At 40.7% G+C, this 21,280-nt stretch overlaps 1 long non-coding RNA gene across 1 annotated transcript in view; it reads right to left on the minus strand.

Moving 5' to 3' along the window:
• Nucleotides 1-13,887, minus strand: part of LOC143434238 (uncharacterized) — a 35,754-nt gene extending 21,867 nt beyond the window's left edge. Inside the window, exons 1-2 of the long non-coding RNA XR_013103581.1 lie at nt 13,781-13,887; nt 12,167-12,299 (exon numbers count right to left, since the gene is read on the minus strand). This is a non-coding gene — a long non-coding RNA (uncharacterized LOC143434238). The remainder of the gene's footprint in view (nt 1-12,166; nt 12,300-13,780) is intronic.
• Between the last annotated feature and the right edge of the window lie 7,393 nt (nt 13,888-21,280).

Here is a 21,280-nt window from a genome sequence, read left to right on the forward strand (position 1 = left end):
TTATCCTCTTCCTCTCTCTCTCTGTGTCTCTCTCTGTGTGTGTGTCTATGTACATGATGTGTATGTGTGTGTGCATGTGTGTGTGTATGAGCATGTGCATGGATGTGTGTGTGTTCATTCTATGGACTGTATTATTTATAAAACATTAGACAATACACTAATTAAAGGAGAAGCAAGGTAATCTTAGAGTGCTTCCAGAATGTACAAGTTCTATATGTATATAAAATATAGACATATTGACATATGTACAAAAATATATTTTAACTTACATGAGGATGTCCAAGTGTATGATGGCTCCACAGATGCATGTGTATTGTATGTAATGAATGTTTTGGTTCATAGGCCTTATTTTCAGAATTGGCTTCTTGACAGTAACTGCATCTGACTTTGCAAAATATTTGTACTGAAGAATAACATTGGGTTGGGGCCTTTCCTTGCTATTGTCTTGTTTTGTTTTTGATAGATGGTTTATTTTTGTCCTAAGTCAATGGGAACCTGTCCTGTGAATCATTTTCTAAATCCACAAGGCTGTCTAGTTAGGACTTTTAGAATTCTCAGGAAGGTTACAGAAGAGATGGAGGTCAGATGCTTGTAAAAGAAAATTGCCTTAGTCATTTAAAAGACAACATAAAGCTTGGTTCTGGGCATTTACTCATGAAAAAAATGGAAAATTATAATGGGCAAGGTGATGCTGGATGAACACAGTTACATTAGCCAAAATCACAAGTCAGAGGTCCATCCGGAATGTGTGACCCTTGCCACTAGCTCCATGGGAAAATGTATTAGATGAAGAACCCCCAGGTCTTATTTGATAGGTGACATAAAAATTAGGCTTGACTTGGGGCCAACAATGTACATTTACAGCCAAAATTAGAATGAAAGGCCCATTTAAAATGCTCTATGTTTTTTATGTTATTTCAGGGTGTTACAGAATGGTAAAGTCTAAGTGTATCCAGCACAGAGAGGTGGTGTTCTCTGAGCACAGAAGGAAATAAGGGAAGTGGGAGGAGTGGACAGGGAATGGAGTGCCTGTAGCAGGTCAGTTCCTACCACAGCCTAACGTGGCATAAGAAGGAAATATCTCCTAGATAGTTTAGCTTCTAATATATGCCATAATACATTAGTTAAGAAGCCACGTAAGGTGGTACACTTTTAAACCCAGCACAATCAATGTGACTGTGAGTCCATCCTGATCAATACAGCAGTTCTGGGAAAGCCAGGGCCACATAGAGAGAGACCCTGTTTCAAACAAAACAGAAACTAACAACAACAACAAAAAACCCAGCCAACCATACAAGCAAACCAAAACACTTGTTAATATCCATGAATACTACCAAAGTCATTCTATTACTAAGTAATTATTTATCTTGTCTAATATTCTCCTTTTCTGAGGGGGCAGTTTCTACCTGTGAGATAGACAAAATAGTTGCTTTTAAACATTTCTAAGTAATTATGATCATCGAAGGACAGCATGTCCATATGGGCTCTGAACATATGTAGATTAGGTAGTCAGGTCCTCTCCTCACACAAACGTAAAGGTCCATGAACATCTCACAAGGAAGGAAAGAGTGAAAAGATGAAGGGGAGAGGTCAGATGGAAAGGAAAACTTTACCTAATTAGGTCATAACATGTCTTCTCTAAGTGAAACTGATAGGGCTGTGTACACACCTAAAATCCAAGAACTCAGGAGGCAGAAGCAGGGGGATTACAACTTCTAAAGTAGCCTGGTCTCCACAGTGAGTTCCAGACTAGCTTGGGCTACAGAGTGAGACCTTGTTTTTGTTGTTGTTTTGTTTTTGTTGTTGTTGTTTTGTTTTTTAAGATTTATTTTATGTATATGAGTGCACTGGAGTTGTCTTCAGACACACCAGAAGAGGACGCCAGATCCCATTACAGATGGTTGTGAGCCACCATGTGGTTGCTGGGAATTGAAATCAGGACCTCTAATAGAGCAGTCAGTGCTCTTAACCACTGAGCCATCTCTTCAGCCCGAGACCTTGTTTTAAAAACTAAAAACCGAAAGATCAAGGTGGGGGTACAGCAGCCTGATTCTTGTGATCTGGTTCTGTGTAGATGAACTTTGTCAGGGAATAAAACAAATACAAGATGAAAGAAAAAAAAAAAAAGAAAGACAACCCACTTGCCACAGATCTGTACCTCATTTAAAGCAACCATGGGGAAGGCTGTCTTAGAGCCTTGTGACTCTGCGACTGTGCCATGCTAAGGAAATTAATAACAATTAATAAAGCAATAATTAATAAGTAGAGGTTGTAGGTATGAAGAAAGTTGGACCCACTTGAGTATGAAATTTCTGGGCTACCCTTGGCCCTTTAGCAATATCATTTACATATAAATAATTGACACCCAGTTAGAAATCACTTTGATCTGTTCATTAGCCGTCTCAAAGGGCCGCAAGTAAGCTATGTTTTGTTTGACTAGTTCCAATTATTGTAGTAATTAAAAATTTGTTGAATAAACAAGTTCAGCTTCAATTACTTAATTAATTAATATAATAGGAATGCAATACTGAAAAAGGACAATTTCGTGATTAAGACTGAAATGCCAGATTCATTCCCCAGGAAATATGAACTCCTGTGATATCAGTAGAGTGGCATTTATTTTCCAACTTTGGCCCCTTAAGTTCTCCAACATTTGACATTTAGGACCCCCAGCTTAGCTAGCATTCACTGTCAAACTGTTCTGTGGTCTCCTTTGTCTTCAGCTTCTGCACCCAAGCTCAAGAGAGCCTTCTTCAGTCAGCTAACTCATAGAGGTTAGAACTTCACTGAGGAGGCACCCTGCTCTGAATAAATGATTTGCAATGCAGAGAAGGCAAACTATGGTAAATTCTCCAGTCACGGTAGCCTTAAGACATAAGAAAACCCAGGGAAGCTTAATAGATCCCCATAGCATTTTGCTTGTCTACTTAACTTTCTACCTCTCATGCTTTGAAAATGTGCCCGGCTTTAGGAGTTCCTGGTGAGGACCTCGGGAGCAAGTAAGATTACTGAGTGTGAAAATGCTCAGTTCTCTCTCAGCTTCCACATAAAGCTCCTCATTGATGAACGGGAGGAGAGCGGAGCCACGTGCTTTCCGAGCAGAGCCACATGCTCTCCTGAGAGCCATTGACTTCTCCGAGCAAACTCCCCCTGGGCTAGTTGCCAACTCATAGAGGGAAAATTAGGCAGGAGAAAGGGGTGCTCACTCACACACTCACTAGAGAGACTGAAGGGGAAGCTGGCAATTTGAGTGACCACATGTCGACATCAGTGTTGGAGTCTGCTCCCATCTAGACAATGTACCTAAGCCTGTCCTTACCCATCAGCTCCTTGGCCCTCTTCCACACTTGCCATTTCTTGCTCTGCCACGAGGCTCTCATTCCTCAGCCTACTCTGAATGAATATAGCAGTATAACAAACAAAACACTCACTTGGATTGTGGTTGGGTCATTTTAAGAGAAATGATGTATAAGGCAATTGTGGAGAACAGAAGTCGAAGGGCAGACAGAAACGGGGGGGGGCTCTCTTTCCAATTTCATACTCCACCTCCGGGACCCATCACCATACCTGCCTTACCTTGAGGTTCTAAGAAATGTTAGGATATATACTAATAGATAAATAATGCTAAAATCACTGTAGAATGAAGCTGTGGAATGTGTGGAATGGCCATATAGGTCCATGGATAAAGGCACCTGCTGCCAAGCCTGGAGACCAAGTGAAAAGATAAACACACACACACACACACACACACACACACACACACACACTGTCAATGATTAAAAGAAAGCTTGTACTTAGGTTGCGATATGCCAGGATGCTTTGCTCAATTTCTTCCTTTGGTCTTTTTCACAATTCCCGCCGTGTTGATGAGTAGGCTGTATACACAACCTTTAAGTAACCATGATGTAAACCTCTACATTTAGTTGTAATCAAGATAAAAGCATAGTCTAAGGGAGTCAAGAGTGAATTGCATGAAAGTTTAAGTGTGTCAGTCTGAAATATGAAGGTACTTGGCTGAACTCTGAAGGCATTAGACTCTGGTATTTCATTAACATTTCCCAGAAGCTTTCAAAATGTTACCCAGTGTTCAGGCAACTCTCCAAGCATCCTGCTCTACCTAATTTAAAATCTGCCAAAGCCAATGGTCATTCTTTAAAAGTTAGAAAACGTGCACTAAGTCAGTTCAACATTGTGGTTTTCGAGACTTCATGCATCTAGTGGTGGTGGCCTAGGTTGTTGGAACCCACTCCGTCACCAAGAACAGCTAGAAAAGACAAGCACAAGGCAAAATTCATTCCCCATTTAAGTGATCAGAGAGATGATGGAATGGCTGAAAGCATCTGGCCAAGACTGGAAAGAGAAAATGCTGTCTATTGTAATGAGGATGGTTTTACCATGAGAACATGTGCTGGTCCTGAGGCTGCTTGGAACATCTCAGAATTCTCATCATATTAGTAGGGTAAGTGATGAACAACAGAAGCCATAGGCCCCTGGCTCTTTGGATTCAAATCCTCCAAGTCTAAACTCTAGGAGTAATTAAGTTGGCAAGGTTCAAATGATCCTTTTAGCCCAGAGTCTTCCACTCTGAAAATGGATTAAAATAATCCGTGACTACTAATATTCCCAGATACTTGCAGAATTGAACCAAGGTCTGCTAGAGAAAGACTAAATTATTCCATTTTAAAGAATATTCTCAGAATTTGTTCTACCAATGTGCTGCACACAACCAACACGAAGGAAGAGCAGGAGAGCCGGGTAGCTAAGAACACACAGGGGCTGTCTATGTCCCATAGGATTTACTAGATCTCAAAGTCACTAAAAAACACCCTAAAACTCATTTGACGGCAACAGAATTACGAGCATTTTCCTAGAGACACTCAGAGATATAAACACACATAGGCCATGTTTGCTCCTTTTACAGAATTTGTAGTGCAGTAATGGAAAATGTGCATGCATCTTTTCTCTTTCATTTATTGTTCCATGTTAGATAGGAAAAGCTCAAGAAACCAGGAAACATCAGCAAACCTCCATGTCTGCGTGAGAAGCATTCAGGGAAACAATGACCTCCAAAATATTGAAATTTCTTCAAGAATCTTGTGGTGGAAGAAATAAATGGCTGGAGCCCAGTGCCAGCAAGAGAGGAACTTGTTTCCTGTGAAGACATTTTACACGATTGTAACAACTTGAGTGGCAGAAGAGACCAGAGCTGAGGCAATGATGACTTGCCCTTGGCTGGGGCTGCTTAGTTTCTGAACACCTCTGACCCTTTGTTTGAGTCTGAACCTCATGTTAAGATCCAAAGACAGGCTTGAGGATAACTGGACCTCTTTGGTCCTCTTTCCAACCTGATCATATTAAGTAAATCTTTTTCTACTTTTTCACAAAATAAGAAAGAAAAGAAAAGAAAAGAAAAGAAAAGGAAAGAAAGAAAGAAAGGAAGGAAGGAAGGAGAAAGAAAGCGAGAAGGAAGGAAGGAAGGAAGGAAGGAAGGAAGGAAGGAAGGAAGGAAGGAAGGAAGATGTCAAGGGGGAAATGTAAAACAATCCTGCAGCTCCCATCAATATGAGAAATACTACCAACTAAAGAAGGGGAAACTGGCTGAGGTGAATATACAAGATTATCTAAGAGACAATGGCTAGGGGGAGCAAATGGTGACCTCAGCATTTAGTCATCTAAAATGACATGACTCCTTGGTCTAGAATGTTCAGTAGTCTTGACTCTACCACAGGATCATGTCTAAGTAGCAGGCTTACAACAGACTGAGCTGAATGTACACAGAACTTGACAGAAAGAGAAATATATCCAGCCCAATGTGAACTGAAACTTCAGGTTAGTATCCTGTTCTGGGTTCAGGATCCCACAGCCTGGAACGCTTGTTTCCACTGCTTCTGATTCTAAGGTCTGGGCTGGTGTCATAGAAGAAGGTGAGTTCTTTGAAGGCCCTGGAACAGGCTCAGCTGGAAGAGGGCTACCTGGGACTTCTACTACAGTCCATGTCCTTCCAGCCCACCCAATAGCTTCTGTTCCAGCAACCCAACATAAATTGTCTCTTCTGTGAGGCTCTGCTACTCAGAGGCCTAGACCTCCCTTGACTAGCAAACTCAGGCACAAGTGTGATTGAAGCACATGCTGCTACTCCCGATCTCCCTCTTGCTGCCCCAGCTTCACTGAGAGCCTCTTATTCATACTGGGAGCCCCGCAGAGAAAGGACAGGTTTTCTGTAGTTGAACAAGCACCAACTCAGTTGTAACACATTGTCTTCCACCTTCAGAACACAACGTGTCTTCTGTCTGTCTGTCTGTCTATCTATCTATCTATCTATCTATCATCTATGTATCATTTATATATGTATCTGTCTAACCTATGTATCTATGTATCTGTCTATCATCTATGTATCTATATATCTATGTATTTATGTATCTATGTATCTATCATCTATCTATTTATCTATGTATCTATGTATCTTTGTATGTATGTATATGTATCTATCAATCATCTATGTATTTATCTGTGTGTCTATGTATATATCTTGGTATGTATGTATGTATGTATGTATATATGTATGCATGTATGTATGTATGTATGTATCTATCTATCTATCTATCTATCTATCTATCTATCTATCTATCTTCTCTTTTTCCTCTCTCTTAACCCTAAGATTCACTGCTTATATTGACCTCTGATCTCCACTTAAACTCACTGAATTCTTCTACATAGCAGGGTGGCAAGGATAAGGGTCCCATTGTTTACTTTAATGGCAACTGTTTTCAACTTAAGTTTTAGGCAGATCAGAAAAAACAAGACTGTGTACAATACCCACATCTTAGCTATGACTCAATACACCTGTGCTATGACTTCAAACCACCCCTCACGATTTTCGTGGTGTGCCTGGATGCCAGGTTATCTCACTGACATGTCATTTCCCACACCTGCTTTAGTCTCTCAAGCTGCCAATAGACCACAGTCACTTGTGCTTGGAATTCATCATTTCTATGATGTGCCAAGTGCTCAGTCATTAGTCCTGGCTGAAAGCAAGCAACTGGTCTGTGAAGACACTCACCTGCTTCTATCTTTTTGATTCTTGTTTATTTTTCTTATTATTTTGTTGTTGTTTTGAGGCAAGGTTTTGCTGCACAGCTTAGGCTGGGGTCAAACTCTCTCTCCTCTCCTCTTGTTCAGAATCCTATCTTCTAAAACAGGGGGGCTGTACGGCTACCCCTGGCTCCGGCTGTTTCTTATGATAAATAATATATTGTTGAAAGTTAATTATTAGGTTCATTTATTGAGTGCTTACCAGCAGATGAAAAATGTCTATTTTTGGAGTTTATAGGTTCCTTACCATTAGTCTAAGAGCTCCTGAGAAGAGAGGATGAATCCCATTTATTCATGTTCCCAGGCACAGAATACATGTCTGTGGGAAACCAGAACATGGTACCTCAGTATATGAAGGGATGCTGAAGTAAAAGTAGTAAAGAAGCAGGGTAGGTCCTGCCCCTACTTGCTAAAACCTGACAGATGTATGGGCATATGAGGTGTCCTTGTTTTCTCCACAAACAGTGAATCCAGTCACTGCAGGCCACTTTACATGCCTTCTCCAGAGGTGATGTAAGAAATAGACATTAACAAACATCACAAAACAGCATCTAGCATTTATTTATTTGACTTTCTACATGTTGCTGCTACTAGGGCCTCAAAGTCTTTTGCTTTCATCTTGTCTTTTTATTATTATTATTATTATTATTATTATTATTATTATTATTATTACTATTACTATTACTACATTTCCTGCAGAATTGGTATTCCCTATTGTGAGTTCTGGGCTTCATGAATAAAAGAATTTAAAAACAGACTCAGAAGAGAGCTCAAGGACAATTTTGTTTGAGAGAAAACAGGGCAGTCAAGATGTGAGTCCCAGCAACTTCCAGGAGGAGGGAGATGGATGAGAGGAAAGGCTAAAGACAAGTCTTTAAGAACTGTGTTGGGAGGGGGATTACAGAGAAGAAGTGGAGATACCCAGAGGGTCAAGTGAAAACAGGCTTAGGATTTTGGCTTATATCTGAAAAAGAGATAGGAGGAGAAGTGGGACTGGGGGAGAGTTGTGCTTTTTGAACAAACCTAGGACAGAACATCCAGAAACATCTGAAGTGAGGAAGAGGTTTTAGAAGAGTGTGGGTATATCATCTCACTAAGGGGATAATTATTTCTCCTATTTTCTTAGTGTGTTTCAGGTATATCAGCTTTTGGGTGGGTCTGTCTTCCTGTCCTGTGGTTGACAGGCCGACTTAGATTAACTCTTAAGGGCAATGAAATGCTTTTGTGATGTTAAATCTTTCTGGGCAGCATCAAATACCATGTCTCTGCCAGGATCATGGGAAGAACTCAGACCCTATTTCTCTGACAAAGAAGAAAATGGTTTAATGGTGAATTTAAAAAGAAAAAATAATGAAGTAAAGGAAATAGATCTGTAAAACACCACAGCTTGCCAGGAAGAGATAATGTTCCCTTGATGAGCTTCAACAAGGATTAGCACCTCAACCATCCTCCCTTCGTCTTTTACTTTACATCTTTGTGATGAGCGATTGGCATGCTCTCCTCCTTTCACATGGTATCTCAGATTCTAGTGAAGGCCATTGCAGTATTTTCCCCCTTTCAAAATCAGCATGGTAGGAGGGAAATGGGAGGTAGGATCTGAAACTGATCATGAAGCATGGGTTTCTATTCTCAATGGCCTACAAGCCTGACTAACAACCATCAATTTAAAAAAAATTGATCTGACAGCCCTTCTAAACTGTACTATTGTTTGTTGACAGTTTCAGTGTAAGCTGGAATTCAAAGCAGTGTCTAGGTGAACTACTTACTCTCTGGTTGTCTCTCATGTATGTATGAAATATATGTTAGTGAACTACTGTTTTTTTCTTGTTAGCCTGCCTGTTACAGGCTGTAATGCAGACTCAATTCCTGTTGCCCCTGGCAACACTGGAAGGAAACCCCGTATTGTTTTAGGGACTTCCATTCAAGTGAAAATGGATTCTCAGCTTTGGTGTATAAAAGACTCAGGGTCATCCAGTGTAAAGTTGAGTTAGGGTTTATTAAAGATACTTAAGTGCAGATTATAAGAATGGGGGTTTAAGAGAAAGACAGAGACTCTGGGAAAAACATGTGTGTGGGCGTCTCTAAGAGACTTCCTGATTTTATTGTCTGAAATGGTCATGTATAGGATTTTGATGGGTTCTGAAGCGGTGATATTCAAATGACTGTCAAGCAGCCAAAATAAGATTGCAAGGATGTTTCTGGAAGGCACCCAAGGGAATTACAGTAACCAAGGTAAAGTCTACATCACACAAGCAAGCAGAAGACTTTTACTATGAAGGGTCTTACTTGAGATTCCCAGAGTTTGTCCTAGAAATAAAATAAGGACTTGTCCAAGGTCACATATATTCAGGCTGTAAGCCTTATGTGTTGTTATCTTAATATAAAGTGTCTACATAGAATAGAGATTCTCCCTCCATGTTGGCAACCTGCAAGTCAAATGTTAATTGCACTGGAATTTGGGCTTCTCAGCTAATTGAGAAGTATAACCAGACTCTGAGGGTGAAGTGATTTTCCTCCCCGTCTTCTGATGTTGCCATATTTTTATCTGTCTTTCTATCACTAGTTAGACTCTATTTTTGATCTATAAGACTAAGACTCTACAAAAGGGTACCTGTGTCCCAGGGAAGAGCACCTTCAACAAGACTATCTGGGAAGGAAAGTTTTTCCTGGAGGGGAAATGAAGTGTAGCATAACTTGAATGCGGATCTGGAAAGGAAGGGACAGTGACTCAATCCTAGGGCTAAGACACCCTGCCCTGGTTTTCATCCTGTTGCTGTGATAAAACATTCTGACCAAAAGCAGCTTGGGGACATGTCTGAGCCAGCCACTGTTCTATTGCTATGGAGAAACACCATGACCAAGGCAACTCTTATAAGAGAGCTTGGAGACATGTCTCAGTCAGTATTCTACTGTTATGAACAGACACAATGAGCTGGGAAACTCTTGTAATAGAAAGCATTTAACTGGGGCTGGCTTACAATGTCAGAGGTTTAGTCCATGGAATATGGTGCCCAGGAGGCAGATGTACAATCTTAGTAGTTGAGAGTTCTCCATCCTAATCTACAGGCAGCAAGAAGGGACAGTTATGTTGTGCCTGGCTTGGGCTTTTCAAACCTAAAAGCCCATCCCTGGTGACACACTTCCTCCAACAAGGCCACACCTCCTAATCCTTCTCAAGCAGTGCCACTCCCTAATGACTAAACATTCAAATTTATGAACCTACTCTTATTCAAATCACCACAGGAAGAAAGGTCTTATTTAGCTTTTACTTCCAGGTCACAATCACCACTGGGGGAAGTCAGTGTAGGAACTCAAGGCAAGAACCTTACGAAAAAACCTTGGGGGAAGAATAGCTTTCCTACATAGTCTAGGACCACCCATTCAGAAAATGGCTGGCTTCTCATGCATCATAATTCAGACACTCCTGGCAAGCCAATCTGATCTATGCAATTCTTCAAAATAATATAACGAGCATTCATGGTATTTACATTATAGGGACTATTATAAGTAATCTAAGAATGGCAATATCTGCAGGAGGATATGCCCACGTTATATGCAAATTCAATGTCATTTTGTAAAAGGAGTTTGAGAATCTGCCGCTTTTGGTACCTACAGGAGGTCCTGTCACTAAAGACTCAGACACATTGCCCATCCTGAGGGGTGACTGAATAAAGCACACGTTAAGATTATATTAGAAGTTTGGAACCAGAATGTAAGAGACCTTCGATGTTGTACTGAAAAAAGTTAATGACTTGTTTTGTTTTTGTTTTGTGTAATGAGACATTTCATACCTAGTTAAGCTGCAGAGAATCATATCAGTTATGATTCAATCATTCATTTAATTAGCAAGTCCTTATTGTATGAGGTGAGAACTTCATTATTCAAAGCATGAGCCGATGGTTACAGGAAAGAGATAATCAATACACAAAACCAACAACTAAATGTTATGCTGAGATAATTAACTTAGAGGAAGCAAGAAGGCGTGATATTGATAAATTTGGGGTTCAGTGTACACCTGCAGGGATTTCCTGGTTCTCCTGTCCCAGGACAAATAATTGAGCAGGGATGTGCAGTTATGGCCCAAATAGAGGCAGTTTATTAAGATGTACTACAGTTCTAAGGAGGGATGGAGGGAGTAGAACAGGCAGGGGACATTTTAGAAGCTCAACGGCAGTGGTGTGCAAAGGCTTGGCACATTTAGGTTACACAGGATGGATTTCATATGAGCTGGTTTTGTCAGCCCTCCTCCTTCTGCTCTTCCTCCTCTTTCTCTTCTTCTTCTTCCTTTTCCTCCTCCACTCCCTCCTCCTCCTTCTTCTCTCTCTTCCCCCTACCCCTCTCCAAATTACATGTAGCTTATAGTGAGTCACAGGCCAGCTTCAGTTTGATTGTGCCTTTGCTTCTGAGCCAGTAGCTCCAGCCATTTCTGGTCTTCAGTCAGCCTCAGCCTGGAGCCTCAGCTTCCTTTGGTGGACAGGTTTTCTCGTATGTATGTGTGTGTGTGTGTTCATTTTACAGCCTCTCTATAAGGTCTCTGACCTCACTCTCCACCTTCCTTTCCTACCTCAAGGGTAATATGTAGAGGAAGATAGAAAAGCAAATAAATATATGTCAGTGAAGGATGGGAAGACAGAGGGTTGCCCAGGGCAGAGGGAGGCTGACGGGGTGTGGGATTTGATGAAGCCAGTTAGGAAAGACCCTTATAATCAGGTAGAATTTGAAATCAGCAGAAGTGGACAAAGCCCATATGTATTTCAGGGTTAGAGGGTCTGATCCCAAATTGGGGCATGGTGGGTACGTTTACCTTATGGTCTTGGAGAGAGCAAGAAGAATGTTACTGAGCTGCTATGCACTGTGTAGAGAGGAGTTTATACAAACAACAGCAGGCAGTTTGGGGGAGATGAGAGGTGACAAGGTGTAGTAGTGAGAGACAATCAGAGGTCCTAATGCTTACTCTGGTACTGGATTTTCATATAGGAAATGGTTTCTTCATCCATAGCTGATTGCTTTAAATGCAGCCAAGGCCTAAGTGTCCTTTTCCTGTTCTAGAATGGGCAAGAATGTGTGCCATTACCTTAAGTGCAAGCAGTAGATCATGAACACACCCAGGGTGTGGGTAGCACACCCAATACATCAAACTCTTTGTGGAAAGAAACACAGCTCCAATGTTGCTAGGTGCTTCTCCAAGTAAGGGCTGGATTATTCACCTGGGAAGAAAAATGAATTATTGAACAGTGCTCACTGGACTTTCTTTGCATATATACTCCCTCCTAGCATTGCATGCACAGGAGCCTGGCCACTTCACCAAATATTATGTAGAGGAAATGTTCTCTCATTTTAGGAGTCAAGTCAGCAAGACAGATGATTGAATATTTACATAATTAGAAAGCATGGTCAGAATTTAAATAAATCATTATAGATACTGTCTCCAGGGCCAGTTCTAAGCTTCTACCTGCTTCCAAATTAATGCAAAGGAAAGAACAGCGCCCGGTTGCGCAGCAAGCTGGTGCCTGCTCAGCCGCTCTGATCCCAGTCAATCACTCCAATGATTTTAAATTAGAGAGAAAAGAGCGTCTTGCAGGTACCCAAGCCTATCATTTGATTAATGTTTACAAACAAAAAATGAGTTCTCACCATTCTCTGGTGAGGCATGAAGTATTTTCTTTTTCTCCATTTGGAGGCAGAAAAAGTTTCAAGAGTCACTTTAAAGACTTCTTTGAGTGATCACACACACACACACACACACTCAAGAATGAGACAAAACACTGAGCTCGGCTCTGAGCTCTGGTTAAGGAGACAACACCCACTTGAACCTTCATGGAGGTTGTCATTCTAGCTATGTGGAGAGACTGACAGATCTCATTTAAATTGCCATTTTTTCCCCCTCAAAGCCTGCCGAAGGTGAAGCAGAGAAGCCAGAGTTCCTCTCTATGTTCCTTGTGTAACGAGCTTATTTCCTCGTTAGGGCTCATTCTCGGTTCCCTGGAATAGGCTCAAGTTTCAGTTTTGAAGCTTCTGCTTCTCCAGGTAGGGGGGACACTTGTCAAATAATAGAAAAAATGGGGGAGGGTGAGCCATTTATTTCTGTCCCTGCCTAAGTGTTATTCAGAGAAACCTCTCCCTTCTGAATGTATTCCCTTGAGCAAAAAGGCAAATGGTTTTAGTTCCCTCTGTCCTGGAAAAAAAGTAGCACCCACAGGTTTGCTTTAGAAAAGATCATATATCCACACAAAGCCATGCACTTTGGTGAAGCTGAACCTCTTAACTCTCAGAAATAATGTCCAAGCGTCTCGATAACTTATTTCAAGCGACAGTCAACACTGGTACCCTGAAATCGAGTCCAAATTCCTGACGTGAACCCTTCTGTTCAAAATGAAATAAGTAAGGAATGGAGAGGCTGTCAAGCCCCGCCCACTCCAGTCCTGTCTGTGACAGCATCACGGATACCAGGGAGTAGGAATATAATGCTTCTAAATTTGCTAAGCAGCTATCGATTATTGTTAACTATTGTGACAGTCAATCCAGACTGTCAACTTTACTGGATTTATCATCATCTAGGAAAAACATCCCTTTGATATTTAACCAAGGAGTAAAGACCGCCTCTGAATGTGGGTGGCACTATGCGATAGACTAGGGTCCTGGACAGAAGAAAGGAAGAAAAAGAAGCTAGCCGAGAACAAGCGTTCACCTCTCTGCTTCATGACTGGATACAATGTGACCAGACCTCTCAGTCCTGCCATCTCTTTCATGAGGAGCTGCACCTGAGACCATGAGCCAGTCAATCCTTAAATTGTATCTGTCAGGTGTTTTGTTATGGTTACAAGAGGTCAGAACAACAAGGAAACTGCTTATTCAACAGGAACAAAGGGCAGGGCGCATCTATTTGGTTTGTTGTTTCCAGGCAGTTAACTTACTACCCGGACAAGATGCCCGGAAACACTGGAGATGAAAACATAGAGCATTGCGTCTGATGACAATGGCAGTGACCTAAGATGCTCCCTCTGATAACAGAGAATGGGGCAGGGCTGTGGAGAAAACTCTTCGGTACTCTCTCTGCTGTGTGTATTTTCACACATTTCCTTGGGAAAGTAAACCCCACTTCAGGAAGGATGAGGAGCGAAGCAGGCACCAGCTGCTTCCTGATGAACAGCCTCCTGCATCCCACTTCAAGGCACTGAATTTGTTTCCTGCCTACTGTTCAGCCTGGAGTGTTCAAATTTAGAGGCATTTCAGTTAAGTGCTAATTAACCAATTAGCAACTGTCACTTTTTTTTCTACACTCTCAAGGATTGCTTCTGGTCTATATCCAGTGTGTGCCTAAAACTTGGCTTATGTATGCAGAAATCCTACGGCAAATGGAAGTACACGTGAAAATGTTTTCTATTTTTCTCCTGCTTCCTAAAACTTTTATAACCATACTCCAAGGTTCTTCTTCTTCTTGCAGGTGATACTATTAGCTTCCCTCAAAAGTCCTGATAAACTCAACGAGAGATAAAGGTCAGGACAAACTTCAACTGCAAGCAATTGCAGAGGAGAGAGAACCATCACTTTTGGTTCCTGATTATTTATAGTCTATGATGTACTTGAGGCAGATGAGGGAACCAACCCTTTCCCAAGGACAGACTAGAGTGCCTGTGTGGAAGGAAGCTTCCTAGTTTCTGGCTTGCCTTATGCTGCTCAGGGGTCTGGTCACTTCTTATTGGCTGTATGTTATGAAGCAGGCTACTGTGTCATATCTGTTGCTTCATGTTTAAAGTAAGAATAATAATGATGACAATTGCATTAGCTAATTAATTCAGAGTACTTTTGATAGTCCATGACATAGCACTAAATGCAGCCAGATATATATAGTCCCTGAGATATAGCCAGATAAAAAGCATTTCTTCTTAGAATTCACTCAACAACCAATTAATGAGTGTTATATAGCAGGCATACTAGACAATACTGGAGATATAAACAATATTTCCCACTAAATCTGAAAGCTATTAGGATCGTAATTACTTTGTAAATGCAGTATCCGTCTCATTGAGATTATTTTCATTATACAATCCTTCATACTCTGACTTGAATGAAGACAAATCAGAGAAAGATCCCTTCTCCAGTTAACTTCGGAGTATAGAAGAACTAACTAGATTCATATGAGAAATGCAGAATTTGAATGGAGAAATTCTCTAATGAGCTGGGAAATTGCTGATCGTTTGCAGTGAATTCTCTAATATTTGAACAATGTTTTTATCATTTAGTTTCCCCCTTGAGGAAGAAAATGTAGAAATCCCTCCACAGAAATGGAAGGAGACAGAGACCCCAGTCCCATCGCCCACCAGCAGCATGCAGGCAAGTCGACCTAGAGCAGAGGTTTTCATGAACCATCATTTTAAAGGAATTGAACAAAAAGATGCAGACAGTTGTTATTTTGTGTTGATTTTTTTTTCCAAAATCCATACGTTAGAACCTAACTTGCAAAGAGCATCAGGGAATGTTGTCATTGAGGGATTAGTCTCAGGTCTCTGCTCTCCTGAGTGGGATTAGCCCTTATAATGGGGGCTCAGGGAGACCACTTGCCATTCTGTCATGTGTGGACACAAAACAAGCCTGCACTAGGTACTGAATCTACTGGAGATTTGATCTTGGACATAAGAGAATTTAGGAACAAGATATTGTTCCAGTATTCATATATTACCAGTACATGGATGGTATTTTTGTTAAACAAAGGCATTCTGTCTCTAGATCAAGGTTGTCAGTCTAACGTATGGGATATCCATTTGTTAACATTGTTGCCATGGCCACATAAAAGCATTACATTGGTCTATCTGTAGCAAGATCAGGCAGGGTGTATGACTGGTGGCCAAGACTTCTCCACTCAGCTTGTCTTTCAAGCTTGGATATGTATCTTGTTGAAGAGTCTATGATTTCAAGCAATCCCTCATATATATGTATATACAAATACATATATATGTACTAATTAATATGTGTTATATATACTATATATATACTATATTAATATAGTACATAATATATACTAACATATGTATGAATGTATAGAATATATATATATATATATATATATATATATTCCAGAACATGTATTTATTTTCATGTCAGTCAATTCTAACTTCTGTATGGGTAAACACACACACAAACACACACACACACACACACACATACACACACACATTCTGTTCAATTTTAATATATTTATAATATGAAAGTCAATAAGGATTAAAGTCATAATTTCTATAAACTGACAGCCATCAGCCAGCATGCCAACATCACATATGACTTTTGTAGCCTCAACATTGTCTATTTTACTCTCTCTCTCTCTCTCTGTGTGTGTGTGTGTGTGTGTGTGTGTGTGTGTGTAGAAATTGTTATCTTTTGACCTTTATTTCCTTAAGACTCAAGTTTAAAGTTTATAGGGTGAGGAAGGTAAAGGACCCTAGGTAGTGAGTTGCCTGTAAGTCATTACCTATTTCAGAATTTTCCTCAACCATCCTTGAGAGAGATTATTTGTTAAACCATAGGGGTCAGCACGTTATTAGTGGTCATGTAATTGTTTTCAGAAGTCAACTTAAATTAAGAATAAGGCTCAGAATAGAACTAGAAAATGGGGAAAGTGGGGACATTGGTGAGGAAGAGATGGGTTTCAATGAACCACCTACAACAACACAGGGATGCAGAACACCAGAAGAGCAGAACTTATCCAGGACTGAGGAGGTAAGGAGGTGTGATGGTTGTATATGCTTGGCCCAGGAAGTGGCACTATTAGAAGGTGTAGTCCTGTTGGAGTAGGTGTGTCTATGGGTGTGGGCTTTAAGACTCTTATCCTAGCTGCCAGGAAGCCAGTCTTCCATGAGTGAGCAGCCCTCAGATGAAGATGTAGAGCTCTTAGCTCCTCCTGCACCATGCCTGCCTGGATGCTGCCATGCTCCCATCTTGATGATAATGGACTGAACCTCTCTGAATCTGTAAGCCAGCCCCAATGAGATGTTGTCTTTGTAAGAGTTGCCTTGGTCATGGTGTCTGCTCACAGCAGTAAACCCTCACTAAGACAATAGGCTACTTTCCATTTCTACCACTGTACCACCTGCTTCACCTTCCGTAGTGCAAGCCCCTGGGACTATGATTGCCTCTGGAACCATCTCTACCTCAGTCCTTCTGTCCTCAGTCCTTCAGTCTATGCTTTAGATATTAAGTGTTTTGTAAACCTCCATGAGTGAAAAGCGTGGGTGTCAGCTTATGCTATTTGGAGATGGTGGAAGCTTCAAGAGTTTAAGAAAGTCAAGAGAGCGAAACCTCTAGAGAGTTATTGGGACCCTTGAATCCTTCATTTACTCATCAAAGTCATGACGGGAGCAGCTTTGCTCCAACAAGTGGTGGCTACTATGAAGGTCCTAAAGCAATGGCATCGCGTGACCTCTGTGGTTCTTACTTCAGCTGTTTTCAAACACACATGTACATACACATACACACACATGCACGCACATGCACAGGTACACACACACACACAAGCATAAGCACAGCTCCAAGACAACCCCTGGGGCACCTCGGAGTTCAGCTTGGTCACCTGCTATTCAACTGGATGAAGAAAGAGGGTGCCCAAGCTGGCCTGCACTCAGGCTCTCTCACTGAAAGTTTAATGAACTTGGGCACCCTTCTTATCCTCCCCAGAGCTAGGGTTTTCTGTTCTCCTAATGAGATGCAATTACACTGGCTTCTGGCTGAGAAAATTGACAATATTTTCTTCAGTGTCTGGTGGTACAAAGCAAGCCACAAATGATTAGTCACCAACATTATTATAGTTTGTCATCACCCTATCTGTCTTGAGATGCTGATTTCTGTGAGGTGGGGGGAGGACCTGGGTTATAGAGAGAGTCAATGGGAGGCTCCTCAGCTCTAGTTTACCTTCTGGTAGAGTGGTGATGTTTCTAGAAGGATAGTAGGATTCACTGCCCTCAGAAGAAAATGGGGCTTCAACTTAGTTCCAAAGAGAGCTGAGCGTGACCATGTGGTATTGGAATTACACAGGTTACCCTCTGTTGCCAAGATTTTGGGAAATGAGTAGATTCTTTGAAAATTTTGTATTGGAGGATTGACTGGAATGTCATAGGAGAGGTATGGGAGAAAAAAATTCTAGGAACCGGATGCAATGGCTAATACTGTCCACATTACAGGATCCGGAATCATGGTAGAAAGAAAGCTTTTGGATATATGTGAAAGATTTTCCAGATTACATTCACTGAGATGGGAAGGTAAACCATACATGTGGGCCAAGCCACGACAGGGCTGGGCTTTTCTAGCTGCGTAGGGAGAAAGTGAGCAGAGAACAACTTTTCAGCATTCTCTGTCTCCCGACTGTGGACAAGATGCTCCCAGCGGCCTCAAGCTCTTGCTGCCATACCTTCCTCTTCAGTGGACTGTGTGCTCAAACTGTGACCCCGACCAAAGTGTCATTCTTTCGGCTGCTTTTGTCAGGTGTCTGATCATAGCAGCAAGAAAAGTACACAGAAAACCCATTAAAACAAAACAGGAAGCCATAATATACAAACAAAAGATCTGTAAGGTTAAATACTTTTTTAAAAAGCCCAGACAAAGCATTGTGAGACAAAAAACAAAAACAAAAAACAAAACAAAAAACCCTCCAAAAGTACACTGGGTTCATTTTGTGTTGGTCATCTACTGCTGTTTGAGGGGTCTGCCCTAAGAAAGAGTTGTATACCCAGTGAGACGCCACTGGAAACCACTTCTTTGCTTTTACAAGAAGTTATCAATTAGAGATAGCTTCTGGGTTAGGGATGGGGACTTGGGTGGCAAATTAGGGAGAACCTGGGAGGAGTTGGATGGACGGAAACCACAACCAGAATATATTGTATAAAAATCTAATTTCAATTAAAAAAAGAAAAGTAGCTAACAGAGCTGTCTACCCCAGGGCAGTGCCACACTCTCCTGAGTCTCATGATGGAAAACTACCAATCAAATATATATATATATATATATATATATGCATGCATATGTATGTATATACATATATATGTATGTATATACATATATATGTATGTATATACATATATGTACATATACATATATATGTACATATACATATATGTATATATGTATATACACACATATACATATATAAATATATATATCAGTTAATATATTGTTAATCATATTTAATATATTATCAATTATATTTATATTATATAGTTTTAATTCTATCAATTATTAATATATCAATTATGTTTGATATTAATATATTTAATATATTAATATATTTTATATTATGTATGTATACTTAATATGTTAACGTATAAATATATGATATATTAATATATTTATATAATACACATATAACATATATTTTATATTGAGTCAGGTATAGGTGGTTAATACCTTTGATGTAAGTGTAAGGCTTAAAGGCAGATTACGTCAAAAACAAAATAAAATAACACCAAAAGAGTTGTATCTTTAACACGTAAAATGTGGAATAAAGTAATAATGCAATCCTTTCAAACCAAGATGATGGGCAAAGAAATGCTGAGCAGATGCAACCTAAAGAAAGCAGGTCTGGCAGTACTAAAATCAGACAGTGGAATTCCATCATGGCTGTCTTCAGTAGCGTAATGTAATGTTAGCCAATGCTAACTTCTAGGAGATGGTAGACTATGGCTTTCTAGAGTTAACAACCTTGAGTTGTTTATTCAGGAATTACCATGAACCCAACCAGAATAATAGTAAACCTTTAATAGTAACGTCCCTTTAAATGAAGATAAGGGAAATCTCAGAGGCAGCTAAAGGAAACATGGCCATGTTAATACAGCAGAGAAATGGCAAAGGCCAGAGGATGGTATGGCTACAATAGTATCTTTCACAAAACTGGAATTTAAAACTTCATTGCTAGGGCTTTAAGAAAATAATAATTTTCACTATTGCTCAAAGAGTCAACTTATCAAGAACAGTAAACACATGCAGGCCACAGAAAATGTGTAAGAAACTAGATTGACAAGCCACGGTGGGAAGACAATCTAAATGTAGATGTCAGCATTCAAGTCTGTAAGCAAGGGAACATTGAGTTCAGGGAAGGGGTTCCAGGCCGAGGGAGCAGCTACTGATACCACAGGTAGAAATCACCATTGGCCAGGAAGAGCGGCTGATAGCAGAAGCGCTTATCGGGTAAGGCTGTACCCCTGTTCCTCATTGCTGCTTCAGCATAAGCCACCCTTGGCATCTGGGCAATAAGTGAAGATGGTTGCAGCTTAGATATTTTTTTTCCTTTGTTTCTCACTGCATAGCAGGCTGGTATACAGGCTTCAAAATGCTGTGTACCGCCTTAACCAGGCTTTAAGATCGTGTACTGTAAATTGGCCATCGGCTTCCTTGTGAAGAATCTGACTGAAAGTTATGAGATTTGTATACACACATGGGAGGGGGAGGGAGGGGAGAGAGAGAGAGAGAGAGAGAGAGAGAGAGAGAGAGAGAACACACCATCTTTTCTATCCCTTCAAGCAACTTAAAGATTGGGGGAAACCAACCCATAAATGAGGAGACCAGCTTGCATACAAGGGAAAAGAATGGTAGAAGGGAAAAAAAGATAAGGTAGAAAATATAAAACATGCCAAAAAGAGTTAAAAATAACTACAGCATATTTTCATAAAGAATTCAAAGGTACTAATTTAAATGCAGGCAAGAAAAACCTCAAGGTTTTACTTCATGTTTAGAGCTAGAATTGCTGCAAAGCAATGCCGGCATACCTCAATGGCTTCTGCAAGTCAGAGCATCACACATATTTCCACCCTTGCATACAAGAATAGCTTAGATTGAAGTTATAAGTTAACAACAAAAAGACATGAAAGATGAAAACGTGACAAGCTCAGGGGTTCTTGGGAGGCCACTGGCGCAAGGGTTCTTGGGAGCCAGCTGCTTCCTGCAGGTTCTGTAGGAGCTAACTCGCTTGATGTTGAGGTATGAAGTTTGCATTCTCTACTGAGCCTTCAGTAAGTGGGCATCTCTTTGGAGCAAATGCCAACACAGAGCTCTGGCTGTCTTCCCAAACCTGCCACGCTGATTCGACCCAGTGGGATAAAAAGTTAAGACAAACTGCAGAGTCTTGCACAGTGCCCTGGCAGTGTAATGACAGGCAGAAACCAAAGAACGGGGAGCAAGAATTCAGAAGGTGTGAAGCAGAATTACC

This window comes from Arvicanthis niloticus, chromosome 13, assembly GCF_011762505.2.
Source record: "Arvicanthis niloticus isolate mArvNil1 chromosome 13, mArvNil1.pat.X, whole genome shotgun sequence".
Taxonomy (NCBI): Eukaryota; Metazoa; Chordata; class Mammalia; order Rodentia; family Muridae; genus Arvicanthis; species Arvicanthis niloticus.